At 36.8% G+C, this 12567-nt stretch overlaps 1 non-coding gene across 1 annotated transcript; it reads left to right on the top strand.

Annotated features, from left to right (window-relative positions):
- The first annotated feature begins 765 nt into the window (after positions 1-765).
- LOC141603343 (small nucleolar RNA R71) lies at positions 766-872 on the top strand. Its single transcript, XR_012525225.1, has one exon. It is a non-coding gene; the product is annotated as a small nucleolar RNA R71 (small nucleolar RNA).
- Positions 873-12567: the final 11695 nt, after the last annotated feature.

Consider the following 12567-nt stretch of genomic DNA (forward strand, 5'->3'; position numbering starts at 1 on the left):
TGGGTTTCCAACATCTTTGTGTGAGCTAGTATGTTGTTGATGGTGATGTCTTTTGCTTGGCTATCCTTTTGCATTTAAGTGAAAAACTCTTGTTGGTTCTTTTGCATTTGGAGGACCGCTTTTTGAACATCAAAACCTTGGTCATTTGTTTGATTGTATGTAGGTTGATTTTGATAACTATGGTTTTAATTGTAAAAGGGTCTTTGAGCTTGGTTTCTCATTGGAGGTGGGGTGTATGTTTGAGGGTTTTGAACATTTTGACTTTTGTATGAAAGATTGGGGTGGAATTTGGTATTCTCATTGTAATAGTTGGAATAAGGAGTGCCACTTTTGTATGCTTGGAAAGCATTCACTTGTTCACTTGTTCCCCTACATTCACTTTGGTCATATCCCAAAGTTCCACAATTCTCACATACTCCACTTGGAATTGATGATGATGCCATCATGGCATTAACATGTTGCTTGGGTGATTTGGAGGCCTCTTCAAGGTTAGCCATGGTCTTCTCAAACTTCAAATTAATGGTATCAATATGAGCACTAAGTTGAGCACCCAATTGAGTAATGGAATCCACCTCATGCCTTCCCCCTCTAGTAGCCTTCCGAGGTCTACTATATTGTGAGTTATGGACCGCCATTTCTTCAATTTTGTTCCATGTTTGATTGTCATCAACTTCGGTGAACATACCATTTGATCCCATATTGAGAATGTTTCAGGATTCTTCATATAGACCATTCCAAAATTGTTGTATAAGGAACCACTCGCTAAGTCCATGGTGTGGACAAGATCGATAAGTGTCCTTGAATCTCTCCCATGCTTCATAAAAAGATTCCTCATCCCTTTGTTTAAACACGGTGATTTGGGCTCTCAACATGTTAGTCTTTTCCGGAGGATAGAACTTCTTGTAGAAAGCAAGTGCCAATTTCTTCCAAGAATCAATACCAAGAGTAGCCTTGTCTAGGCTTTTCAACCATTGTTTCACGATACCAATTAAAGAAAAAGGAAATAAGACCCATCAGATTTGGTCTTGAGTAACTCTGGTTTGAGAAATCGCATCACAATAGTCACAAAAAGTCTCCATATGAGAATGAGGGTCTTCACTAGGCATCCCCCCAAATTGACTTATCTCAACCAATTGTATGAATGCGGATTTGGCAATGAAATTAACGGTTAAATGTTGTGGTGTAGGAGTACCATTTCGTAGATTCTCCTCGGTTGGTACGGAATGTGATGAAAATTTAGGCATTTTGGGTTGATTTTGTGGTGGGTTTTATATTGGGTTATCCTCTCCTTCTCTTGCAAATGGGTTGATGAACTCAATGTTATTTGGTTGAATGTCCACAATCTCATCAATACCTCTCAAAGTATTCCTTGCAAGTCTTCTATTGTTGGTCAAAGTTCTTTCGATTTCAAGATCAATGGGTAACAAGTTACCTTCTGATCTCCTAGACATGCAAAATATCAAACAACTTGAAAACAATTAGAAAAACCTTGAGGAGTTTGACTTCCCCAAGGTAAAGAAAGACACAACTAAAAACAATTAAAGAAAATCAAATCAAGTTAATACCGTCCCCGGCAACGGCGCCATTTTTGGTTCGATTGGTTTTTAAACTCGTCGTCAAAAGTCACCCAACCAAAACAATATTTATAACTTCACCAACTACTCTTAGTAAAGGGGCAAGTAAAGGTCGGATCCCAAGGGACGGGTATTGATGTAGGATTTTCAATTGTAAATGGTCGTGTCTTAGGGTGTCATAACTTAGGGTTGAGATAGGAGATCAATTAAAACTAATCAACAATAAAAACAAAGTAAGGTAGATAGAATGAAGGTGTAAACAATTGATTAAAGGCACTACGGTATCATGGGTTCATAGGGGAATACATGGGAGTTGATCATACGAACATATTCTCAAGTTATAAGCAAGAAATTATTGTTGTGATGGGATCGAGTTAGTGTATATCTTACAATCCCTAAGAAGGTTTGGGTCCCGGAGCCGCATCAATTAGATTGTACAACACCTACAAGTCGACTTAATCCTTCCTATTCAACATTATACATGGTCTAATGAGGCTCGAGTTGGTTTATATCTTACAAGCCTCATTGAAAAGATAAGTGATGGGTAAAAAATGCAAGGATTCATAGGCTCGCATTTCATCAAACATAACATGTGCATAAGTTGAAATCACAACAAGCATGCAAATAAATTATGTGAACATATTAGTTTAAGCATGAATCATTTCCCATGTTGGTTTCCCCTAATTACCCATTAACCGTAGCTAAGGAAACTACTCACTCATGATCAAGTTTAACATGCTAACAAGGTTGTCAATCACATTAACATGGTAAAACATGATGAATGAATGAAAATGATTAACAATAATTAAAGCAAGGATTAAGAGAATTATACATATGGAGATTCTAAAATAATAATGCAAAGAATAATAGAAGTACTTGATGATTGATGGAAGGTTGTAAATCTCCCAATAAACCCAAATAATCTTCTAATTACCCAAAATAAATGATGAACAATAGAGAAATTAAGGAAAGATTAAGTATTAAAATTAGTATTAAGACTAGATTAAGAGTTGATTACAAGATTAAGGAATGATTACTAATTGATTACAACTTGATTACTAGATGATGCTAATCTAGGTAGTACAATGGAGTATTTATACTAAAGATTAAGTACAAAGATTAGGGTTACTAAGGGCTTAAATGACTATTAAGTCCTTAAGAAAAGTTGAGGAAATGCTGCTCTCCAAGGAAATGAGTATCTCCGTTTTGCTAGTCTTGCCTTGATCCGAGCGATTTAAAAACAGACACGGGCTCTCTGGGGTACGATCCGAGCGGATTGTCAAGGGAGACGCTTGGATCTTCTTGCTTCAGGACGAGCGTCTTGGGCACGGGACGCTCGGATGGTGGTGGAGGGAGACGCTCGGATCCTCTGTGATCCGCTCGGATCCCTTGGCAGACAACATTTCTTCTTTTCTTCCTTCATAATCCGCGAGGATCAATCCGGGGATGCAAGGATCCTTTCATCATTGCCCAATCTACTTCATTATCTACATAGGCCATCTAGTATTGTCTTTCCCTTGATGCTTGGTCATTAGATGCGATCAATTTAGCTCCATTTCTCTATGTAAATGCAAAGTTTGCACTCTTCTCCTACCAAGGAAACAAAACCTCAAAGAATATGCAAAATGGGAAACTAAAGATAGTAAATGACCCAATTATTCACTATAAAGCATAGGAACGAGGCTAATTCGGGGACTAAATGTGATCAAATATGAGTCACATCACCCTAATGTATGCAGGCAATAAACAATTGAATTACATACTTGTGCAAATTAATGACACATGTTATACAAGGAGTAACTACTCACAATCCTACATGAATTGGTCATGAATGACACCATTTTAATAAGCTCTAATCCTTAGAAAATATGAGTAGGTTGCCAAAATATCAGGTCAAGTCTATTTGTTCAACTAAATTTTAACATTAACTTGTAGATTATGCAAAAGACGATGCTAAAAAGATATTAGTTTATGCAAGGCTCAAGCAAAAAGACTAAAAGTAGTGCAATTTCATCATCGAAATACACCGTTCCTACTCAATCTAAATGCAAAAATAAACTTGAATTTTTGAATTTTTCGAAATTTTAATATTTTTTATGGTTTTTAATTTTTTGAAATTAAAATAAACAATGCATGCAAAAATTAAACGTGCTAACTGAAATGCAATAAAAATAATATGCAGACACAGATATGGATGCATATACCCTTCCCAAACTAAACCGTACAATGTCCTCATTGTGCTCAAAAATAGGGAAAGGAAACGCAAACTGAAAAGAAGAATGAAGCTTTAGAAAACTTACAAGAACTTGCGAAGTAGGGACCTCCCAAAACCAGCCAGCAACAAGGGAGGTCGCTAACAACATCATAACAATGTCACTGGAAGCGAATCAAAGCAAGTGAACTCGATCGAGAGGATATAGTACTCGATCGAGAGCCTCTTATACACGAACTCCTAGGCATCATTTGAAGCACCTGTATACTCGCAATAAACGACCCACAGGACTAACAAAACAAGTCTAGCGTTTCAGAGCATCGTCTGAAAACCAATTATTACACACAACAAAAACTGAAATGTTTGAAAATGAAGTAAAAAGTTTAAACTCCGGGTTTCCTCCCGGTCAGCGCTAGTTTCAGATAGGTCCCAACTCGACCTTCTTCTCTTCATCCACCCACGCAAATCAATGACCCACAACAAGGATTCTGACTAAATGCGGTCCCTTCAGCGTCCATGAGCTTAACTTTGGGCCTCCATAACATCGCATCAACTGAAGAATAGCAACTCATCGCAGCGTCATGACTTCCACCTTTGGCTTCCTCGCGCCCTTTCTTCCTATACGGCATAGCCTCATCCAAACCGCATCTTGGGTCATCAATCCATACCGTTCCAGTCTCCAAATTCAACGTACCATGCCCGCCTTCTGGGTCCGTTAACCTGTCAAGACCTGTAGAAGAAGTAACAAAGGAATTAACCTTATTTGCAGAATCGTCGTCCAAATTAAATTTAGATGATAATTTATTATTCTCAGCATTAAAATTACTCGATCGAGTAACAACACTACTCGATCGAGATGTCCTCTCGGCAATTGTACTCGATCGAGTAGTTTGAGTTACTCGATCGAGGATCTTGTTTTCCTTAGTGCTCGATCGAGAACTATTATCCTCTCGATCGAGTACTTCTTCAGTAATTTCATTTGATCGAGCAGAGTAAAGCTCTCGAACAAATTTTTGAACACGGGCAGGCAAGGGTTCATTGTATTCTTCCTCTCGAACAGTATTTTCAACATCTAAGCCATCATTTTCAGCATCAATAGGCAGAACCGGTCCTTTATAGGGAATATTAATCCTGGTGCGAACAGCATAGACTGTCTCGGGTTGCCTAGAAGTTTGCTCGGCAGTTACTTGAGCCAACTGAGTCTCAAGTCTCTTGATAATGGCGTCTTTAGTTTGCATAATCTCTTGCGCTTGTAGTGCAAGTGCCTTCACTATTGACATCAATTCAGCAGTCTCTTCATTCCTTTTAGCAGGAGGAGGGGTTTGGTTGTGTGGCGGCCAAATAAATGGAGGCTTTTGATAGCCTCGTTGCTGAAACAGATGTGGCGGCACATATGCATAAGAATGACTAGCTTGTCTACGTTGATTAAACGCATAGAATTCGTCGTTCTCCGCCAAACAAATAACAGCATTGTGCCCCGCAGCCCCACATCTCTCATAGTAGACCACCTGTTGTGCCATAGTATGGAATTGAGGTGGACTGCCCCAAGATCGTCTACTCTCCAGCTTGTCAGATCTTGCATTCCGAGCTTCAAATTGTGCTATAATTCTGGAGACGTTATACATCTTGGTAGAAGAATCAAAGGTACTCAAGCCTTCCCTTTGACGATCTTTCTCCTAGAAACCTGTCTAGGAAGGACCTGTAGGACCGATCAAAACAAAACAAGAAGAAAAGATAAGAACTGCCTCAAGAAATGAATTCCTTGAGGCAAAAGACAAACAAAAATAAAACAAGTAAATAAAATAGTTGCCTCCCCGGCAACGGCGCCAAAATTTGATGAGGCTGTCGCAACCCTATCAAAAATAAAACCAACCGGCTCTAACTAATGCAGCAGAGGCAAGTCGGGTATCGTACTTCACAGGGAGGCGGTCACTATCTACTTGTTATCTAGTCTGTCTAAGGTCACAAAATGGGGGGTTTGAGTTGTTTTGACTAAACTAAAGAACTGAAATAAAAGCAATAAAAGTAAAAACAATTAAAATGGCAAGAGTGAAAAGGATTGAGATAAAATAGAGGGAGAGATGCCAGGATGTCGGTTCAATATGATATTACGCAAGTCGGCTAAAGGTAGGCCAGTCGGTCTGATGTGAGAAGGATAGTGGAAAGGTCCTTCCGGTCCGCTATCCGCCCTAAAATACTACTAACTTAACTTTCGCCCTCATTAGAGTAGTCTATTGTTCATAACAGGTCTATTCATTCCAATATTCCGATCTAGGTCTGAATTTAACCAGTTTAATTAATTCAGCTGCATGCATTCAACCTGATAATTACAGTTATTTTGCTATAAAACAATCCTTACAACAAAAACCTCCTAAACTAATTATCGCATCATTGCTTTACTATCATGGCTCCCCTAATCCTAGCAATATAGAATTTAGCAACGCATGACGATAAGTAAAACAATAACAATGAATAAATCAATAACAAACATGATATAAAGATGTGCAAAATAGAATTAAATTAAATAGAAAGGAAGTAAAGAGAGATTACAATAGTAAAACATCCGGAACATAGAAAAGCAACGTCAAACCAGAATGTTTAAAAGAGAAGATCGATCCAAAAAACTCCCCTTAAACCTAATTAAGTCTCTCCTATTTATAGGAGAGATATTTATTTAACCTAAGATACGATAACAAGATATTAAAATCTTGCGTCAGATGGAAAAGTACTTGATCGAGTACATTAGAACTCCTCGATCGATCAACTTCCAAAAAAAAAACCTCTCGATCGAGTACATCACTACTCGATCGAGGAACACCAATTATGCATCTCTCGATCGAACACAGAAGAACCTTCGATCGAGGACTTCTCAACAGCCAAACTGCTCGATCGAGTAGAATAGGTCAGCAAAAGGCTTCGATCGAGTCATCTACTACTGAAGTCAGCTATGGGACGTATGATTTAACTTCAAAGGTGACTTCACGCATCCCAAGACAGTAGGTATTTCCGCTCCAAATATCCCTTCTCCTAAATGCAAAGCTAAAGGGACAGTTCCAGGCTCAATTCTGCTTCTTTCAGGTCCATTCCTACAATTAAAGCCAAACGAACCAAAGTAGTCTATTCGGAGCATTTCGTAGCTTAAAACTACGAGAATTGCATAGAAATGCATGCAAAAAAGACTTGAAAGGACTATATAAAAGGCACGCATCATTTTCCCTACTCGGCTTTCATTATACATGTAATTGTGTGTCGTTGTGTCATGGAAGTTATGGTGTTAGAAGTTTTTTGTATGTGTTGTTGTGGTAGTCGATTGGTGGTGTGAGTATGGTTGGTTGCGTCATAGTACTCTTGAGATATGGTGTGTGTGGTGAATTAGTGAGGAGGTGTGGGAGCCGACCTCATATCTGAGATCACTCCTTGAAGGGTCCCTCACCTTCAAGGAGGGTATGAACATTAATGGTTCTGGTTACCGGGTTCGTGTTGCGATGCGGACTCGTGTACTTCGTGTTGGGATATGTGTACCTCGGGCTGCGGTCCGTCAGGGGTTAGTGGCGGTGTTGCGACGCTGTCACCGTGGTCATGATGAGGTATAGTTGGTTATAGTATTTGAGAGATGTGATATTTTTATATTGATACGAGTTATGAGGTCCGAGTGCCTTGTTAGTGGTCATAGTATATGTAGAGTCATAATTATATGTATTGTGAGACTGACGTGTGCGTTGACTGTGTAATTGTCACCTATTTTCGGGGTGGTCTTGTCGATCCATATTTTATATTTCCGATCATATGGGGAGTAGTTGAGTACAGGTTGGTTACGGTACCTTGCGGGAGACGGGACGAGCTACGGACACTTTGAGTCGAGTTACATAGCTAGATGTTAAACGACATAGATGGTAGTTGAGTTGTATATATATATTGTATAGTTCACTTTTGTTATTCATTTATTAGTTATGTAATTCACTAAACCGTCAATTATATATATATATATATATATATATATATATATATATATAGGATCCTATGAGAAACCTCATCGTATGAGAACCATGAGAACCATTGTCCACCGTCAGATCCATTAATCCAGCGGACCAGATGATGACGCGCGTCCAACTTTAACTTTCTAATTGGAGGTTATTTTTGTCAACTTGCTTATTCTATCATAACATTGTTATTCTTCTTCCTTACTCGTCTTCTTCATTTCAGCTAGTTTCTTACTTTCCCAATTTTATCTGGATACTTCTTTTAATCTAGCTACTCTTCCAATGAAATTACGGTAAGATCCTTCAATTTCTTCTCCACTTCATAATTGTTTCACGATTATGTGTATTTGATTGCATTTTCCCCTTTGTTTTTCCTTCTAATTTAATTCTTCTATTGATTTGTATTGTTGATTGCATGTTCATCTCTGATTTTTTTTCTAATTATAGTTAAATTACTTGTATTTTCCATTGTTTTATTTTCTTCCTTCCAATCGTTTAGGTTTATTTTGTAATGTTTTTTATTGTTCCTTTCAAACGTTTTACGATGCTGCGTATTTGATTGCATGTTCCTCTATTGCTATGTATCTTTTTAGTTGCTATGAAGTGTTTGCTAAGTTTTTGTAGAAGATTTTAGTTACTCCAATTAGAGGCCCAGTTATTTACAAAATACTCTAGGTGAAGTGAATCTTATTTCTACTGCATGTTCAATTTTTCATCACTATATGTACATTTCCTATGTTTGTAGAAATTATCGTCTTTCTATGCTGATAATAGGTTGGTTAGTGATGATAATCGCTCGAGTAGTTCTTGTCCTTCTAAAAGGCAGAAGTCTCGTCGTCCTATGTTTCCATCTGCTGTTACACGTATATCTCCAAAGGGATTATTTTACGTCATTCATTGTATGACGTATGAGCAATGGCAGGATATTAATCCAATTGGGTTTGGTGGTTTATTTTCGGTGGGTGTTGATAGGTTACCTATGCGTCTCGGCTATTGGCTTATTGATAATTTTAATCTAATAACAACTTCTCTTATGCTCTATGGTGGTAAGGAGCTGCCTATTCGAGCTTGTGACGTACATGCAACCTTGGGTCTTCCTATGGGTCGTAAGCAAGTGCACTTAGCTTCTTATATTGATGAAAGTGAAGAATTCTCAGAATTCTACCACCAATGGAGAAGTCAATTTCTTGGGACATCTGGACTTGTCTTAATCACAACACTTCAAACTTAGACCCTGTTCTTTCAGGCTAATTTCAACTCACTTGATTCACTTTCACTTTCTATTCGATTCGATTCGATTCAAATTGAGCTCTATTCGATTCACTCACTCCATTCGATTCAAATCACTCATCTCCATTCAGTTTCACTTTCGTTCAGTTCCACTAAATTCAGGCCATTTCAGTTTTGCACATGTTAAACTTAATAGTTTTTATTAATATTTTTAATATTATTTATTTATTTATTTATTACTATAATTATTATTATTTTATTAGTATTATTATTATTTTATTGTTGTTGTTGTTGTTGTTGTTATTATTATTATTATTATTATTATTATTATTATTATTATTATTATTATTATTATTATTATTATCATCATCATTATCATTAATTTATTATTAATTAATGATCCTCATTATTATTATCATTTTGAATACTATAGTTATTAAATTCAATATTATTCATATTAATAAAATTAATAAAATTACTGATATTATTATTAATATGAATATAATTATGAATATTAATTATTAATAATATGATTAATAACATTGTTAATTTTAATATTACTATTATTAATACCTAATTGTTTTTTCATATACGAACTTTAACCTTTCACATACACTTTTTCATAAAAGTTCTAGTTTGTACTTTTTCACATAAAACTGAACTAAATGCTCTTGAATCAATATTTTTCCCTAAAACTTAATTTAATTGCTCAAATGATTTAAAACTTACAAGATGTATTCTAATTTATCAAATAATAAATTAATTTACTTGTTTATCAATTATTATTATTATTTGTTGAGTTTTAATTAATCAATCAAATTTTATTTGTTGGTTAAAGATGAAATTAGGGCCGCCTGTCGATTTTTATTTATCTAATTAATAAAATTAGGATTTTTGTTGCTTCGTAGTGGCTACCTAATCACTCAAATCGGGATGATATATGGCTAGACTTTGAACAACATTCTAGCAAATTGGTGCTCTATTATTTCACCTAATAAAATTGATGGTGTACTGTGGTTTATGGTGGCTACCTAGTTAATCACTCAATTTAGTATAATTACTAGTATTAATCTTAATTTAGTAATCTTCTTCTTCTTCTTCTTCTTCTTCTTCTTATAGTAGTAGTAGTAGTCATCGTCGTCGTCGTCGTAGTAGTAGTAGTAGTAGTAGTAGTAGTAGTAGTAGTAGTAGTAGTAGTAGTAGTAGTAGTAGTAGTAGTATTAGTAGTAGTAGTAGTAGTAATGATGATGATGATGATGATGATGATGATGATGATGATGATGATGATGATGATGATGATGATGATGATGATGATAATAATAGTCTGCGTTTTTATAAAAAAAAATAGTAGTAGTAATAATAATAATAATAATAATAATAATAATAATAATAATAATAATAATAATAATAATAATAATAATAATAATAATAATAATAATAATAATAATAATAATAATTGATTATAACGAAAATAATATTGGTATAATAATAATAATAATAATAATAATAATAATAATAATAATAATAATAATAATAATAATAATAATAATAATAATAATAATAATAATAATAATAATAATAATAATAATAATAATAATAATAATAATAATAACGGAAAATTCACGTGGTACCCTCAAACTTTGCCATTTTGCACGTGGTACCCAACTTTTTAACTTTGTGCACATGTTATCCTTGAGATTTGATTTTGAAGCACAACGTACCTTTTTTATCGTTTTTAAAATTTTCAATTGAACATAAATCATAGACCAGAAATCGGAATTGACTAATTTTTTTTTTTGAAATTGATTATCTGTTCGCGAGCTATAGATTGATAAAACGAAAATGGTCATTCGGAAATTTAAGATCGAAAATATGGTTGATTTGAAATTTTCGTTTAAAAAAAACCCTATATAATGTCCGTCGACAATTTTTTTTTTCTCAACTCGTAGATATGAGGACATAATCATTTTAGGAAAAAAAAATTGTCCGATTCTGAATTCCGGTCTAGGAGTTATGCGCAATTGAGTTTTTTTATAGCGACAAAAATAACATATTGTACATGACAATGAAACATGGAGGGTATCATATACACAAACTTAAAAAGTTGGGTACCACGTGCAAAATGACAAAGTTCGAGGGTACCACGTGAATTTTCCGTAATAATAATAATAATATTAGGTTAGTGAGAGAGAGAGGAGAGGCGATCAACAGGCGCACGTCCCTGCCGTCAACTTCTTCACTGCCGCACCTTTCTTCACCACCAGGACTGCCGCCTCATACCGGCCTTTCTTATCGTCGGCTTTAGGGTTCAGGTTAGGGTTCAGGTGGGTGTTTTGCGGTTTTGTGTAGTTTGAAGGTGATCGTGTTTCTCCTCTAGGGCTTAGTAATGTGCTCTCATCCGCCGCTGACTGCCGCCATCCACCCCACGTCGACCATTTTGACCTCACGTCGCCGGTCAGGGGAAGGAGTGGCGGTTGTTTCACGGTGAATTTCAGGGTTGCGGGGGAACCATTTCGTGCAGCATTTTTTTCTGGCGAAATTGTCGTTTATTCTGCGACCACTGTCATCCTGCGCAACCACCCATTGGCTTTCTGACCTCAAGTCGCCGCCATTGCTGTGGTGGTTGACGGCGCTGCCCCCTGCCGGTGAGTTTTTTTGTTTTCTTTGCCTTTTTGTGTTCCGTTTTTGTTTCTCGCTGTTTTCTGTTTTGCGACGGTGGTCCGGTGGTGCCCCGGTACTGTGGTCAGCCGCTGCATCCTTTGCCTCCTGTGTGTGTAGGTGTAGTGGTGTTGGGTTGGGGTCCGGGTTGTGCGGTTCTTCTAGGGCTTTTGTCAACCATTTTTGTGGTGGTTGGTGTGTTGATCGCCCTAGGCTGTTCAATACCGCCTTGCGCGAGGAAGGGTGTTGGGTTTTACTGTCCTTTAATGCCCGAGCTTGTGCGGTACCATTGTCCTTTTTCGAGTCTTCATGGGTGTCGGGATGGTTTCGGTAAGGGCCTTACAAAGGCAGCTTGGCAGAAACACTTACAGGTCCTGTAACATTCCGTTTGATGTCTATGAGTGTCTTGATTTTGGATTTGATAGTGGATGATATTATGGAGCTAGCAGCGTTAGAGGATGGTAGTTGGTTATGTATGGAGTTGGTGTTGTGAGAGATATATATGTGGTGGATACGATATCGGGAGTCATGTTAAGGAAGTAAACATAGTTGGTGGAGTGGGTGTTAAGAGTTCATGTTTTACGTTTGGTCGAGTTTTTGAGTTCTTAGTTATGTTGTTGTGTCTTGGTCGAGTTAGTATGGTTGTTTTTAGAGTATGGGTTGAACTTCGGGGACGAAGTTCTTTTTAAGGAGGGAAGACTGTAATACTCCGTATTTATAAGTCTTGGGGTACTCTATCGAGTAGGCCTTACTCTGTCGAGTAAGGGTTTAGAAAAGTTTCTGACCTGTAGGGTACTCTATCAAGTAGCCTTAGGTACTCGATAGAGTAAGGGGGTACTCTATCAAGTAGCCTTAGGTACTCGATAGAGTAAGGGGGTACTCTATCAAGTAGCCTTAGGTACTCGATAGAGTA

The sequence above is a fragment of the Silene latifolia genome, chromosome 9 (assembly GCF_048544455.1).
Source record: "Silene latifolia isolate original U9 population chromosome 9, ASM4854445v1, whole genome shotgun sequence".
Classification (NCBI taxonomy): Eukaryota; Viridiplantae; Streptophyta; class Magnoliopsida; order Caryophyllales; family Caryophyllaceae; genus Silene; species Silene latifolia.